At 40.1% G+C, this 15,312-nt stretch overlaps 1 protein-coding gene across 5 annotated transcripts in view; it reads left to right on the top strand.

Moving 5' to 3' along the window:
- LOC134536692 (ribonuclease P protein subunit p25-like protein) overlaps nt 1-15,312 on the top strand; it is a 444,926-nt gene that overhangs the window by 351,686 nt on the left and 77,928 nt on the right. The window contains exon 2 of one of the 5 annotated variants that reach the window (XM_063376551.1): nt 3,836-3,951. The exons of the other annotated variants lie outside the window; for them this stretch is intronic. The gene's annotated coding sequence lies outside the window, so the exon portion shown is untranslated. The remainder of the gene's footprint in view (nt 1-3,835; nt 3,952-15,312) is intronic. 5 annotated transcript variants of the gene reach the window in all.

Genomic DNA, 15,312 nt, shown 5'->3' with positions numbered 1-15,312 from the left:
TTTCAATTACGATGCATATTTCTGGTGAAGTTACCAATCTTGATATCTCTTTTACTGACCACAACGGGACAAGGTACATATAAAATAACTTTAACATGTTGGTTTAAATGCTGACGGTATCGGTGGTATAGTGGTCAGAGTAACAACCTTCAAACACGGGGTCGTGATTGTGAGCTCCATATCAAGAAGTAAAGTCAAGCATTCAGGTAGTTAAGTTCAAGCCAAGCAGTCTGGCTAAAAGCAGGGACGTGAAGACACTCCTTAAAAATTGTGCTTCGCATTTGTATACATTTCACAAAGGCACCAAAGTTACTGCTTTACTTCACATATAAAGAACACATCATCATGTCAGGCCATTTTATTGTGAATGTGCGGATTTTATTTACGCGTGAATAGGAATAACCTACCTGGGAAGGAAAATATGAAAGCACATAAAAGTTTTACATCCTACTGTTCCTCTGCCGAACTTTTGTTTCGAACGTAGCAACTATGAAACAGAGAGAGACTGGAGAAGTTTGAGTGGGATAAAATAAATTTCCTGGTGACCAGTCACGAATAAACACAAAAAAAAAGTCCTTCACACTGTAGCATATGCTTGCTGTACATAACTTTTTTCACATCTTTTTTATATCATGTTTAATACATTTGCTATTTTTTTTAATATAACATATTGTGATGAATGTTTTTTATGTAGCTTGAAATTATGACACCCGGGACCATTTTGTAAGGTGTAGAAGGCCAAAAATAAGCGTAACTTTCTATTTCTATATTCGTTTTTACAAAATTATTAGAAATTTTATGACGAGAAAAACTTTTGCTACGCTAAACATTTTCGCATAAGACAAAGTTACTAAATTTTGAAAGTAATATGGTTGATAAAAAGCCTTCGCCTGTAAGTCAATGTACCCTGATATCTTTTATAGTTTTCTTCTTGTGGTCATGAATATTCCTCTCATTATTTTTGTGGTTTTATCCGTGTGCTCCTGATTATTACTGCCGCGAGTTCTGCTGAAGTTCTCCGAGTGATTCTGGTTACTTCTGAGAATACAATTTCTGCATGAAGATTTTTTTAATATGAGGCATGAATTTTATTCAGTGTTTCGTGTGAATTGCTGAAGTCTTTTTACTAAATCAGCACTAACAATATTTAAGTCAGGTGAATTTAAAACAAATATTAATTACTCAGTCGAATAATAAGCTTTTAAAAAGCTGAGAAGCCCTACAAGACAAGACATGCTTCCTTCTCCTTGATGTCTAGCAAAGCCCTCTTTCTATTACGATCGGAAGAGAAAATCCCGCAACCGACATAGAAAGAGAATAATATTTACTACTATGTGACACGTGCCATCTGTTGTTGAAAAGCCGAACTATTTGAAGCAAGTTTCTTGTACGAGATAAAATAACCCTCGTTGCTGAATGGAGCAATTTGAGCGATTGGAGCACTTGGAGCTGTTGGAGAAATTGGAGGATCTGTTGGGGCTATTGGAGCATTTGGAGCTTTAAAGAAATTAAAATTGTTGGTCATTTGGAGTAATTGAAAAATTGGAGCGACAATGGAGCTGTGGAGCTCTTTAAGCAATAGGATCTGTATAAGCCATTGGAACATTTGTAGCTATGGGGAGCATTTATAACTTAGAGCATTTGAAGCACTTGGAGCAATTGGAGTAGTTGGAGCATTGAAAGGAATTTAATAATATGGAGGAATTAGAGCATTTTTAGCATCGGAGCACTTGGAACTTTGGAGCGTTTGGAGCTGTTGGAGCATTTGGAGCATTTGGAGCTCTTGGATCAATTGGAGCTCCTGGAGCATTTTTAGCATCGGAGCATTTTGAGATTTTGAGCATTTGGAGCTTTTGAGCAGTTGAAGCCTGCTTTATATTGGCGAGATCGTATTCCTGTGAGAAATCGTATCACACCACATATAATTCCGTGCAAATGAGGCTCATTTTGTCAAATAAGTGTCCTGTGTGTATTGCGCGTGCTGTGTATACTGTGTGCCATTTTAGTGTCGTGTGTGTGGACTTTGGGTGCACAGAGTGTGTACTGTGTGTCAAGTGTGTGTGCTGTGTGTACTGTGTGTCCAGTATGTGTACTGTGTGTTCCTTTTTTTGTTGAATGTGTGTCGTTTTGTTTAATGTGCATAGTCAAATCTGTAGTAGCTCTGAATATCAACTGATTCCAGACCTCTTGGACTTGATATAAAAATCTTTAGGGATTCTTGGTCATTTAGTAAGCATAAAACATTTTCCGTTTTCTATTGGCTTTTAATTGATATTATCGATACTTTAGGTCTGACAGTTCGAAGATTTTGTTTTGACTGCTTGAAATATGTCATGTTAGCAATCGACGAAGAAGGTTTTGTGGTTCGGAAACGTTTGGCCAACACGTCTGACATTGTGCATGACCTGGTCTTGTGGTCTGAAGAAACTTGTCCTCTACGTGTAACATTTTACATGAACTGGCTGGAATGTATTTCATCCATCGACAAATAAGAGACTTCCGTGTTAGGCAGTGTGAAAACATATTTAATTCGTGGACTGTTATCTTGTCTAGAGATATTTCTTGTAGAGTGAATGATTAATAAATAATTATTAAATTTGAAATTTAATTTCAGCTTTAGTTACTTTTTTACTGGCCGAGAATCAAATCAAGGACCGAAAGCTATCGCGTCAATCATTATTTTAATAAGAGTTTTTTTATGAATTTTGATATTTTTATAGAATTTCCAGCTAAATAATAACAAATTTCTCAGATGGCAATGATTACACGCTAATCCAAGATGGCGGCCAGGTCATGTCCTTGGAGGCTTAGGGAGGCTTGTAGATGTGAACTTTAAGCCTCTTTGTGGACTTTTCAAGCCACTGGCATTATCTCAGACTAAAACGGGAAACCTTCCCTCGAAAAGGGAATTTTTTCTCTCGAAATAGTGAAATTTTTAATTTTTGTGATATTTTGGTGGAATTTGTTCCCCTCAAAAAACTGGAAATTTTGGCCTATTTTGAGTAATTTTTGGAAAATTTTAGTCATTTTAGGCAATTTTTGGTGACTTTGTAAAGGTCATCCAATATGTCCACCGTGACGTCACAATCCAAGATGGTGGACAGCTCCTCAACATAAAGCCTGAGCCCGGACCGGCTATTCTGTACAACTTTGTGTGGTCTGTGAGATTGTAGCTCGACTGTATATTTGAATTTTAATTGCAATGTTAATCTATTACTATTTTATAAAATTTTTGTTTGAAGATTTAGGTTACATGAGTAAACAACATTAATGAATAATAGGACAACACAATAAAATGCCCACCTGCTATAAAATACAGACACATAGGGATTGAGCACATGCCCTGGCATTCTAACAAGCACTGTGAAAATGGCAGACACGATCACAGAACACAATGTCTGACAGTCAAATTTTGGTGGCTGTGTTCGTTGATTCTGACGAGTAAACACAGGAAGGAAGGGGATGGTGAAGGAGTAGGGAAAGGGCGGGATTCGGAATCTTTGCACTTTTATAATAATGATTTTCCTTTTTCCGAGAAGTCTTATGGTGTAATCAAGTATTACTACACGCTCGTTCGATTCATTAAAATCGCTGTTGCTTTTGCACAGATTTGCACTGACATGTTCGGTTGTTGGTCGCTCCTACTCTGTCTAGGTTCGAGCCAGAGACCCCCAACATGCGCGGCCCGAGAGCAATACATCCTCACTATCGGTGTGCAAACCACTGTACTCATTACTGTCTGCCACTCAACAACTAAAGTATGCTTAAGCGCATCTATCCCTCTATGTCTACCCTCACTCTCGCTAAAACTTAACTCTGCTCTCTTTCCTCATAGAGTCCTCTCCACTCGCACCAGTCAGCGCGACTCTTGGACAGCAGAGGAAACTGCTGGCAGACACGACATGGTGGACTCAGAGCTGACGATGCGAATACACCTGAGATCAGCATAAGGTCTGACTATATACGAGGGCGTGAGACCATATGGTTACTGAGCGTACCAATATGGCGGCCGTTTGGTTACAAATATATCAGCTGTACCTGTACCTGTATTGAAGGTCAAATTGGAGAAAAATATCAACTCATTGTTACATTTGTATTATGAAGACTCGTTCGGGTTTGTTAAAATATATGAAAATATATTAACCAGTAATATTTTGATGTAATTTTCTTTCGAACAGTTTAACTACAGTCGTTAATAAAATCAGACAGCTGATACAAATATAAATAAACGTATGCCATATCAGAAAAAAATGGGGAGAAAAAAACTGCTTCACGTCTGACAGCTAATGCTTTATGTGTATCCTTTCCTAATCTCTGGAATCCACACACTCGCTCAGCCCAAACTACAAATACAAATTTTCCTAAAAATACAAAAAAGATAAATTCACAACTATCATGGACAATACAATATCATTCAAAATAATAAGAATGGACAAATTACGATTTTTTAAATGTGTTTTCGTGTTGTTCGTTATGTTTGTTTAATCATAGCAGTAAATAGATAAATGATATTTACATGCATGCAACAACACTGAAGCACCGCAGTAAATCATAAATGAAGGAATGGTTATTCGGGAGCGAGCAGGGGTGACCTCGACTCCGTGCGGGCTGACGGGGCGACGGGGCGACGGGGCGACGGGGTGACGTCACGGGCGCCGCGGCGCGGAATGGGGCGGAATGCTGGGGGGGAGGGGCGTCCCGGCAATATGGCGGCGTCGCGGCGCGCGCGTCGGCTCGCCTGGAATGTTCACGCGTCGGGACGCGCACAACTTGGCAGCCACCGCGCCCCGTGCGGACCGCTCTTCCGATCATTACACCCTGGGAGGATAGTGCGTTTCAAAGATACTGGAAGGGTCCAGGCAGAGCATGTGCCAGCGAAAAGTGAATCCAAACAAACCGCTCCGTCGCAGTTACTCTTTCCAGTATGGGGTCATATCTGGTCCCGATCGTTTAAACAATGCGTGAACAGATAAACAGTTGAGTAACCACTGTTTACCGGGGGAGATTGATCATCGTTATTTCTTTCATGTGTTAAAGGTTTTTGTTCCTTTGACGATAGTGTTTTCCCGCTCAGATTGTACTCTAAGTATTTGGATAGCATTATGCATCAAACTGCAGCGTTAGAATTTTTTGCTATTTTTCTAAACATGCAGTAGAAGCTATTAGCGAGTACCATTGGATTTGAATGTGAAATTTAACATACTTTTTCATACTACGTCATTCCGCGCCGACCAGATGGCAGAAATCTCTCGAAACACGTGTCGGCGGCTCGCGTAACTCCGCAGCTGTCAGGTTTCGGATGTCAAACTCACAGCGCCGCGCGGGGAGCTGTGGACTGGAGGGAGGGGAAGCGGCGACCCAGGTGCGCACGGCACATCTCATGTTACGGCAGCATGTGATGTCAGCCCAGCTAGCTCTGCACCTGCGCGTGACGCGGCCTTGCTCACGTTCGTAACAATACGATTATGGTTCATTTCGTATGCGTTTGACTACTTTCACAAAAATATAGGAGAGGTACCGTGGATTCCTGTTAAATTTTCCATATAATGTTATAGCTTAATAACTTCTGTTACATGTTTACGTACGTCACCAAAACATTTTTTAGTGTGTAGGTTAAAGTTCGCCTATTCCTTGTGTTGTTTCATTATTGTAAGACCATTATCCTCTGTTCACTCTTAGCTGAGTTCTAAAATAAACAAACACCGCCGTATCACTGCACCGCGTCAGCAAGTGATAGGCTGAATTCATCTTGCGCGCCAAGCACTAGTTGCAACACACACACTTCAGTACAGTCGGTGCTAATAAAATAACGGAGACGTAATATAACAGGAAGCACCGTAGCACTTTGTTCAGCGTAGGTGGTTCATTTGCGAAGAAAAAACTATGCACTTTACGCCTATTAACCGTATTCACAAAATCATCACAAGTTTTTATAACAGGATACTCAAGTTTCCTTTTCTTCCCGGAAGATGGTAGTGTCCCGGTGTCCTGTAATTCTTTCCTTGCGCGAAGCACACTGCTCTTCGAAACACCGGATATTTGCCTGAAAATGTTTTAAAAACATTCAACACAATAGTTTTCTGTGCACTTTTCAAAGGCTTTCCCGTTCTGTTTTTTTACAAAACTCGGTCCGACGTCAGCCATAACAAACCATGCGAGCGCGAATCCGAAATGCAACTGTGGCGCCGGGCATCAACTGTACGATGTACAGTACCTTTTGTCTATGCCACCGTACACACGGCGTCTGCTAACATAATTGTAAGTTAATACTTGCTGACACATTAAACTGTATTGGAAATTAATGGTGAGACGCTATAATGCTATATATCAACAATTGTTATTAAAAAGGCAGTGTAAAAATACTTACAAATGGTACGTAACTAAGGGACTATTTCTTGCGCACGAATAATGTGCGCGGCGGCCGGCAGCCAATGAGAATGTTTGTTTACAAGAGGCTTTGTTTATTCCAAAACTCAGGTAAGAGTGAACGGAGAATAAAAAAATACACATTTTGGCTTATTTAAGATGGTCCTTGTCTCCACATCTGTATTGTAAACGTAACTCTGAAGGCTGTTTCTTCCTCTTCAAGTAGGGCACAAGCTTCATACTCCGGATTTGATATTCATCGGTCATTTAAAGAAATCCTATTATGAACAAATAAGGCAAGCTTCTAGGTCAGTGTGTAGGGACGTATATTGTCTGTGAGAGTTCATACTAAGGCTATTTCTCTTAAATGAATCTTTTGGTGGAATTTTATTTTTGATTCTGATTTCAGTAGTAGTATGGTTTGGGGGTTCCGAGATCAGGCGCCAGGCGGTGGTGCCGGTGCCGGCTCCGCCATCTTGGATTTGTGACGTCACGGCGGCAAAAATTCCTCAAAATTCCTCAAAAATGACTCAAAATGACTCAAAATTTCCCGTTTTCGAGGGAAAAATTCCCGGATCGAGGGAAAATTTCCCGATTTAGTCCTTAAAAATCCCAACGGCTAGAAATGTCCTGATAGAGGCTTAAGCATCCTTAACTCAAGCCAAAGTTAAGCCTCTATCAAGATGTGACCTTGAACTTTGACCTTGACCCCGACGGCCATCTTGGATCCACCATCTTGGATGACGTCATTTCGTTTTCTCGAACATTCCGGCATTGTGTTATCGCCCTTTTTGAATTATGACGTCACCGTTGCAATTTCCGTTACGGCCGCCATCTTTAAATTTATTATCCGATTTTAATGAAAATTTTTTTAAAAATTATAAAAAAATTCACTTAATAAAATTTTAATCAAAAATATCGAAAAAACATATATTTACGACACGGAGCTCGGAGTCCTCGGTTCGAACCCGGTAAGGCAAAAAAAAAAAAATGGTGACCGATCCTTCCCCTGTGGCGGGGGTGCTGGCAGACTGACCCCCACCACTTATGTCAATGCACATATACTATCAGGTAGTATGACGTCATGTCCGCCATCTTGAAATTTGGACGCCATCTTGAAAATCTTTATTTATTATCCGATTTTAATGAAAAAAATTCCAAAATTCATCAAAAAATTAACGTATTTAAATTCTGTTTGATTATATCGATGTACGTCCTTGGTTCGATTCCCGACGAGAGTAAACAGTCGATCCTTCCTCCATGAAAGCTACCTAGACTGATCTATCACCACCAATACCAAGGTATATATCGTCAACTGGTATGACATCATGTACGCCATCTTGTCATCATCCACTGGAGACCACCATCTTGTTTTCGTCTGCTAGAGTGTGCCGATATCATGTAGTATAATTATCTGGTCACCACACCTTTGACCTTGACCTTGAACTTTGACCTTGACCTTGAAATTTGACCTTGAACTTGAACTTTGAACTTGACCTTGAAATTTGACCTTGAACTTGAACTTTGGCCTTGACCTTGAAATTTGACCTTGACCTTGAAATTTGACCTTGAACTTGAACTTTGACCTTGACCTTTAACGTTGACCTTGACCTTGAAATTTGACCTGGACCTTGAAATTTGACATTGACCTTGAAATTTGACCTTGACCTTGAATTTTGACCTTGACCTTGAACTTTGACCTTGAAATTTGACCTTGAAATTTGACCTTGACCTAGATTTTGACCTTGACCTTGAAATTTGACTTTGACCTTGAAATTTTACTTTGTCCTTGAAATTTTACTTTGTCCTTGATGTCCATCACGGATCCGTCATTTTATGTTCAGTTCATGCTACCAGGAGCGACCACCTGCTGGAGTACACCATCTTGTGCGTGTACTCGTATTACCATCATGCTAGTTTTATTCTAACATGCTACAGTGCAGTAATCATTTATTACTGAGGTACCCACCATCTTAAAATTTGACCGCCATCTTGAAATCATGTAATTATTTAGCTAGAAATGCGGGAAAAATTCCAATAGTCTCCGAAAAAATCATTTATTAATTTACAAATCGAATCGATGGATCCCTGTCCACGGTTAGATTCTTGACCAGAGACAGTTGTAACTAATTATTAAATAAATGTTAGGTTCTGTTTTCCATTACCTTTCGCGGAGTTTATTAATCATTCACTCTACGAAAATCAACTCAAGTCAATATACCGGACCAACGAATTAATTCAGTGCCGATTAGCCTATTATGAAAGTCTAATTTTTCAATAATCTTAATAACATATAAGCCGTTCATGTACAAAGCCACACATATAGATCAATTGCCTTCAGTCCATGAGACCGAGTCATGTCATTATCAGACGTATAGGCTAGTCATTTCTGGACCACATGACCTTCGTAAACCATCGTGGCATTTTTATACATTCTAAAGGACCAAGTAACCTTGTAAAATATTTTAGTAACACCAAGAGGTGATAAACTAGTAAATATTCAATCACTACATTTTGTACTACGCACAGTCAACAAAAAAGGAAGCACCAACAACGAAAAGACAGCACCACCAACATAAAGACAGCACATTTGGAAGCACCGACTACGAAAAGGCAGCACAATTGGAAGCACCGACAACGAAAAGGCAGCACATTGGAAGCACCGTCATCGAAAAGGCAGCACATTTGGAAGCACCGACAACGAAAAGGCAGCACATTTGGAAGCACCGACTACGAAAAGGCAGCACATTTGGAAGCACCGACAACGAAAAGACAGCACATTTGGAAGCACCGACAACGAAAAGGCAGCACATTTGGAAGCACCGACAACGAAAAGGCAGCACATTTGGAAGCACCGACAACGAAAAGGCAGCACATTTGGAAGCACCGACAACGAAAAGGCAGCACATTTGGAAGCACCGACTACGAAAAGGCAGCACATTTGGAAGCACCGACTACGAAAAGGCAGCACATTTGGAAGCACCGGCAACGAAAAGGCAGCACATTTGGAAGCACCGACAACGAAAAGGCAGCACATTTGGAAGCACCGACAACGAAAAGGCAGCACATTTGGAAGCACCGACAACGAAAAGGCAGCACATTTGGAAGCACCGACAACGAAAAGGCAGCACATTTGGAAGCACCGACAACGAAAAGGCAGCACATTTGGAAGCACCGACAACGAAAAGGCAGCACATTTGGAAGCACCGACAACGAAAAGGCAGCACATTTGGAAGCACCGACAACGAAAAGGCAGCACATTTGGAAGCACCGACTACGAAAAGGCAGCACATTTGGAAGCACCGACAACGAAAAGGCAGCACATTTGGAAGCACCGACAACGTAAAGGCAGCACATTTGAAAGCACCGACAACGAAAAGGCAGCACATTTGGAAGCACCGACAACGTAAAGGCAGCACATTTGGAAGCACCGACAACGAAAAGGCAGCACATTTGGAAGCACCGACAACGAAAAGGCAGCACATTTGGAAGCACCGACAACGAAAAGACAACACATTTGGAAGCACCGACAACGAAAAGGCAGCACATTTGGAAGCACCGTCATCGAAAAGGCAGCACATTTGGAAGCACCGACAACGAAAAGGCAGTACATTTGGAAGCACCGACAACGTAAAGGCAGCACATTTGGAAGCACCGACAACGAAAAGGCAGCACATTTGGAAGCACCGACAACGAAAAGGCAGCACATTTGGAAGCACCGACAACGAAAAGGCAGCACATTTGGAAGCACCGACAACAAAAAGACAGCACATTTGGAAGCGCCGACAACGAAAAGGCAGCACATTTGGAAGCACCGACAACGAAAAGGCAGCACATTTGGAAGCTCCATCAACTAAAAAAGGCAAAAAGGAAGCACAAGTTACGAGATCTAAGTCTTAGTAAGAAATCATAATACAAGAAATAAAAACATTACATTCTTATAATTTAAATTATTTATTTTATTGCTTTACATTATACAAATGCAAGTAAAACAAGTCAATATTGTATGTAGCCAGCATTCCTCAGTACCTTGAGTATGAAGGATATTTCTTTGATGCACGAATAGTTTCCTGCACAAAGCGAACCATGTAGAAGTCTTAGCCGGTCAACCAATATGTTTGGATCTTTCCATGATGTGTAATCATTCTCTTCTACCACCATCTTCCTTGCACCTTTATAATAAATATTATGATCTCTGGTGTCTTCCGTTTTACCACCAACCTCAGGGTAACTTTCATGTTTGAGACGGTGATCATCACAAGCTTGATCAGATTTATTTATTATATCACGTCGTTTCCATCGTTTCGGTCTCAGGACACCGCCACATTCTTCGATCTTGGCAGCTTTAGGTGCTTCATCATAGTCTATGTCTTTGTCAACAGCCTCAGAGTCACTGTAACAATCACCGTAGAAGGAATCGTCTTCACCCAATTTACCGTAATAATTTGATGTTGATGATGTTGAAGTGTCTTCACCGTCTTCGTGCTTCCTTTTTAGGAGTCCATCATTTTTACAAAGTAGGAAAGATCTACTTGAATTCGGCTGGAATATATTCTCACTTTTCACGTTAAGGATTCTTCCATTGTCTTCATTCTTCCGTAAATCATCAACCTTCTTCAATTTAAGTTCTTTGTCGAGATCGGAAGAGCCAAGAAAATTATTGTCGTAATGCAGATCACTCTTCCTTAGGCTAGTAGATTCATCGTTGTCCTCTAGCTTGTACGCAGGCTTGGCGCTACAAGTTCTGCCATGTCTTTTTAGGCTCTCTCTCCGAGTAAACGACTTGCTACATCGAACACAACTTATCATATTGCGCAGTGGATTTTTAACACAGTCATTCTTCTCGTGTTGTCTTTTATTCTTTCTCAAGATAAACTCTTTACTGCAAAACTTACACCTATGTTCTTTCGATACAGCGTCAGATCCCAAATCGGAATTCATATTAGTTACTGAGACTAATGCCAGATACCAATTGAGTGTTTTAAATTAGATTCAATACTTAAATAGAAATTTTTTCATATTTCATCAGCGAGAATTAATATATCTCATGCAAAAGTACTTTATGCATGTAGTTCTGCTTATTAACAACAGATGTCGCCACATGTTGCTTGCAGGTAAATAATATTTAGTTATTTTATGCGGGATGCGGGATGCTCACTAACGATCGCAAAAGAAGGATGGCTTCGTTAGACTCTAAGGAAAAGGAAGTTCGTCTTGCATGTTGGTGCTCCACAGATGTCTCATGGCGTAATATTAATTTGACTGAGTAATGATATTTGTTAATTCCACCTGATAAAAATATTGCAAGTTTTGATTTAGTAGCATAAATTATCGAATTAAATGTAACTCCAAATAAAATGACATGTCTCATTAGAACAAAAAAAATCCAGGCAGAGAGCGGTTTCTCAGAATAGTCAGAAACACTTGAAGAAACCACAGGAATGATTGCAAGAACACGGGAAAAACCATCAAAATATTGTCAAGAATAATCAGGAGCACACTGAGAAAACCACTATAATATTAACAATAATAATCGGAAGCACACGGAGAAAACCATCATAATATTAACCAAATTAATCGGAAGCACACAGAGAAAACCACCACATGTTTTCTTTGATATCATAAAATTACAAGAAAAAATATTTAAAAATAAAAATAAATTAATAAAAAATAAAAAAATAAAATAAAAATGCATAAATAGTTTCTGCTAGCTTGTAAACTTATCATTGTTGAGCAAAGATAGAGTTCTTGTACAAGCCAGAAATTTATGCATTTTTATTTTATTTTTTTATTTTTTATTAATTTATTTTTATTTTTAAATATTTTTTCTTGTAATTTTATGATATCAAAGAAAACATGTGGTGGTTTTCTCTGTGTGCTTCCGATTAATCTGGTTAATATTATGATGGTTTTCTCCGTGTGCTTCCGATTATTATTGTTAATATTATAGTGGTTTTCTCAGTGTGCTCCTGATTATTCTTGACAATATTTTGATGGTTTTTCCCGTGTTCTTGCAATCATTCCTGTGGTTTCTTCAAGTGTTTCTGACTATTCTGAGAAACCGCTCTCTGCATGGTTTTTTTTTTTGTTCTAATGAGACATGTCATTTTATTTGGAGTTACATTTAATTCGATAATTTATGCTACTAAATCAAAACTTGCAATATTTTTATCAGGTGGAATTAACAAATATAATTACTCAGTCAAATTAATATTACGCCATGAGACATCTGTGGAGCACCAACATGCAAGACGAACTTCCTTTTCCTTGGAGTCTAACGAAGCCATCCTTCTTTTGCGATCGTTAGTGAGCATCCCGCATCCCGCATAAAATAACTAAATATTATTTACCTGCAAGCAACATGTGGCGACATCTGTTGTTGAAAAGCAGAACTACATGCATAAAGTACTTTTGCATGAGATATATTAATTCTCGCTGATGAAATATGAAAAAATTTCTATTTAAGTATTGAATCTAATTAAAAACACTCAATTGGTATCTGGCATTAGTCTCAGTAACTAATATGAATTCCGATTTGGGATCTGACGCTGTATCGAAAGAACATAGGTGTAAGTTTTGCAGTAAAGAGTTTATCTTGAGAAAGAATAAAAGACAACACGAGAAGAATGACTGTGTTAAAAATCCACTGCGCAATATGATAAGTTGTGTTCAATGTAGCAAGTCGTTTACTCGGAGAGAGAGCCTAAAAAGACATGGCAGAACTTGTAGCGCCAAGCCTGCGTACAAGCTAGAGGACAACGATGAATCTACTAGCCTAAGGAAGAGTGATCTGCATTACGACAATAATTTTCTTGGCTCTTCCGATCTCGACAAAGAACTTAAATTGAAGAAGGTTGATGATTTACGGAAGAATGAAGACAATGGAAGAATCCTTAACGTGAAAAGTGAGAATATATTCCAGCCGAATTCAAGTAGATCTTTCCTACTTTGTAAAAATGATGGACTCCTAAAAAGGAAGCACGAAGACGATGAAGACACTTCAACATCATCAACATCAAATTATTACGGTAAATTGGGTGAAGACGATTCCTTCTACGGTGATTTTTACAGTGACTCTGAGGCTGTTGACAAAGACATAGACTATGATGAAGCACCTAAAGCTGCCAAGATCGAAGAATGTGGCGGTGTCCTGAGACCGAAACGATGGAAACGACGTGATATATTAAATAAATCTGATCAAGCTTGTGATGATCACCGTCTCAAAAATGAAAGTTACCCTGAGGTTGGTGGTAAAACGGAAGACACCAGAGATCATAATATTTATTATAAAGGTGCAAGGAAGATGGTGGTAGAAGAGAATGATTACACATCATGGAAAGATCCAAACATATTGGTTGACCAGCTAAGACTTCTACATGGTTCGCTTTGTGCAGGAAACTATTCGTGCATCAAAGCAATATCCGTCATACTCAAGGAACTGAGGAATGCTGGCTACATACAATATTGACTTGTTTTACTTGGATTTGTATAATGTAAAGCAATAAAAAAAATAATTTAAATTATAAGAATGTAATGTTTTTATTTCTTGTATTATGATTTCTTACTAAGACTTAGATCTCGTAACTTGTGCTTCCTTTTTGCCTTTTTTAGTTGATGGAGCTTCCAAATGTGCTGCCTTTTCGTTGTCGGTACTTCCAAATGTGCTGCCTTTTCGTTGTCGGCGCTTCCAAATGTGCTGCCTTTTTGTTGTCGGTGCTTCCAAATGTGCTGCCTTTTAGTTGTCGGTGCTTCCAAATGTGCTGCCTTTTCGTTGTCGGTGCTTCCAAATGTGCTGCCTTTTCGTTTTCGGTGCTTCCAAATGTGCTGCCTTTACGTTGTCGGTGCTTCCAAATGTGCTGCCTTTTCGTTGTCGGTGCTTCCAAATGTGCTGCCTTTTCGATGACGGTGCTTCCAAATGTGCTGCCTTTTCGTTGTCGGTGCTTCCAAATGTGCTGTCTTTTCGTTGTCGGTGCTTCCAAATGTGCTGCCTTTTCGTTTTCGGTGCTTCCAAATGTGCTGCCTTTTCGTTGTCGGTGCTTCCAAATGTGCTGCCTTTTCGTTGTCGGCGCTTCCAAATGTGCTGCCTTTTTGTTGTCGGCGCTTCCAAATGTGCTGCCTTTTCGTTGTCGGTGCTTCCAAATGTGCTGCCTTTTCGTTGTCGGTGCTTCCAAATGTGCTGCCTTTTCGTTGTCGGTGCTTTCAAATGTGCTGCCTTTACGTTGTCGGTGCTTCCAAATGTGCTACCTTTTCGTTGTCGGTGCTTCCAAATGTGCTGCCTTTTCGATGACGGTGCTTCCAAATGTGCTGCCTTTTCGTAGTCGGTGCTTCCAAATGTGCTGCCTTTTCGTTGTCGGTGCTTCCAAATGTGCTGCCTTTTCGTTGTCGGTGCTTCCAAATGTGCTGCCTTTTCGTTGTCGGTGCTTCCAAATGTGCTGCCTTTTCGTTGTCGGTGCTTCCAAATGTGCTGCCTTTTCGTTGTCGGTGCTTCCAAATGTGCTGCCTTTTCGTTGTCGGTGCTTCCAAATGTGCTGCCTTTTCGTTGTCGGTGCTTCCAAATGTGCTGCCTTTTCGTTGTCGGTGCTTCCAAATGTGCTGCCTTTTCGTTGCCGGTGCTTCCAAATGTGCTGCCTTTTCGTAGTCGGTGCTTCCAAATGTGCTGCCTTTTCGTAGTCGGTGCTTCCAAATGTGCTGCCTTTTCGTTGTCGGTGCTTCCAAATGTGCTGTCTTTTCGTTGTCGGTGCTTCCAAATGTGCTGCCTTTTCGTTTTCGGTGCTTCCAAATGTGCTGCCTTTTCGTTGTCGGTGCTTCCAAATGTGCTGCCTTTTCGTTGTCGGTGCTTCCAAATGTGCTGCCTTTTCGTTGTCGGTGCTTTCAAATGTGCTGCCTTTACGTTGTCGGTGCTTCCAAATGTGCTACCTTTTCGTTGTCGGTGCTTCCAAATGTGCT

This window comes from Bacillus rossius, chromosome 11 (genome assembly GCF_032445375.1).
Source record: "Bacillus rossius redtenbacheri isolate Brsri chromosome 11, Brsri_v3, whole genome shotgun sequence".
In the NCBI taxonomy this organism is placed as follows: domain Eukaryota; kingdom Metazoa; phylum Arthropoda; class Insecta; order Phasmatodea; family Bacillidae; genus Bacillus; species Bacillus rossius.
This window is presented reverse-complemented; position numbering and strand designations above follow the sequence as displayed.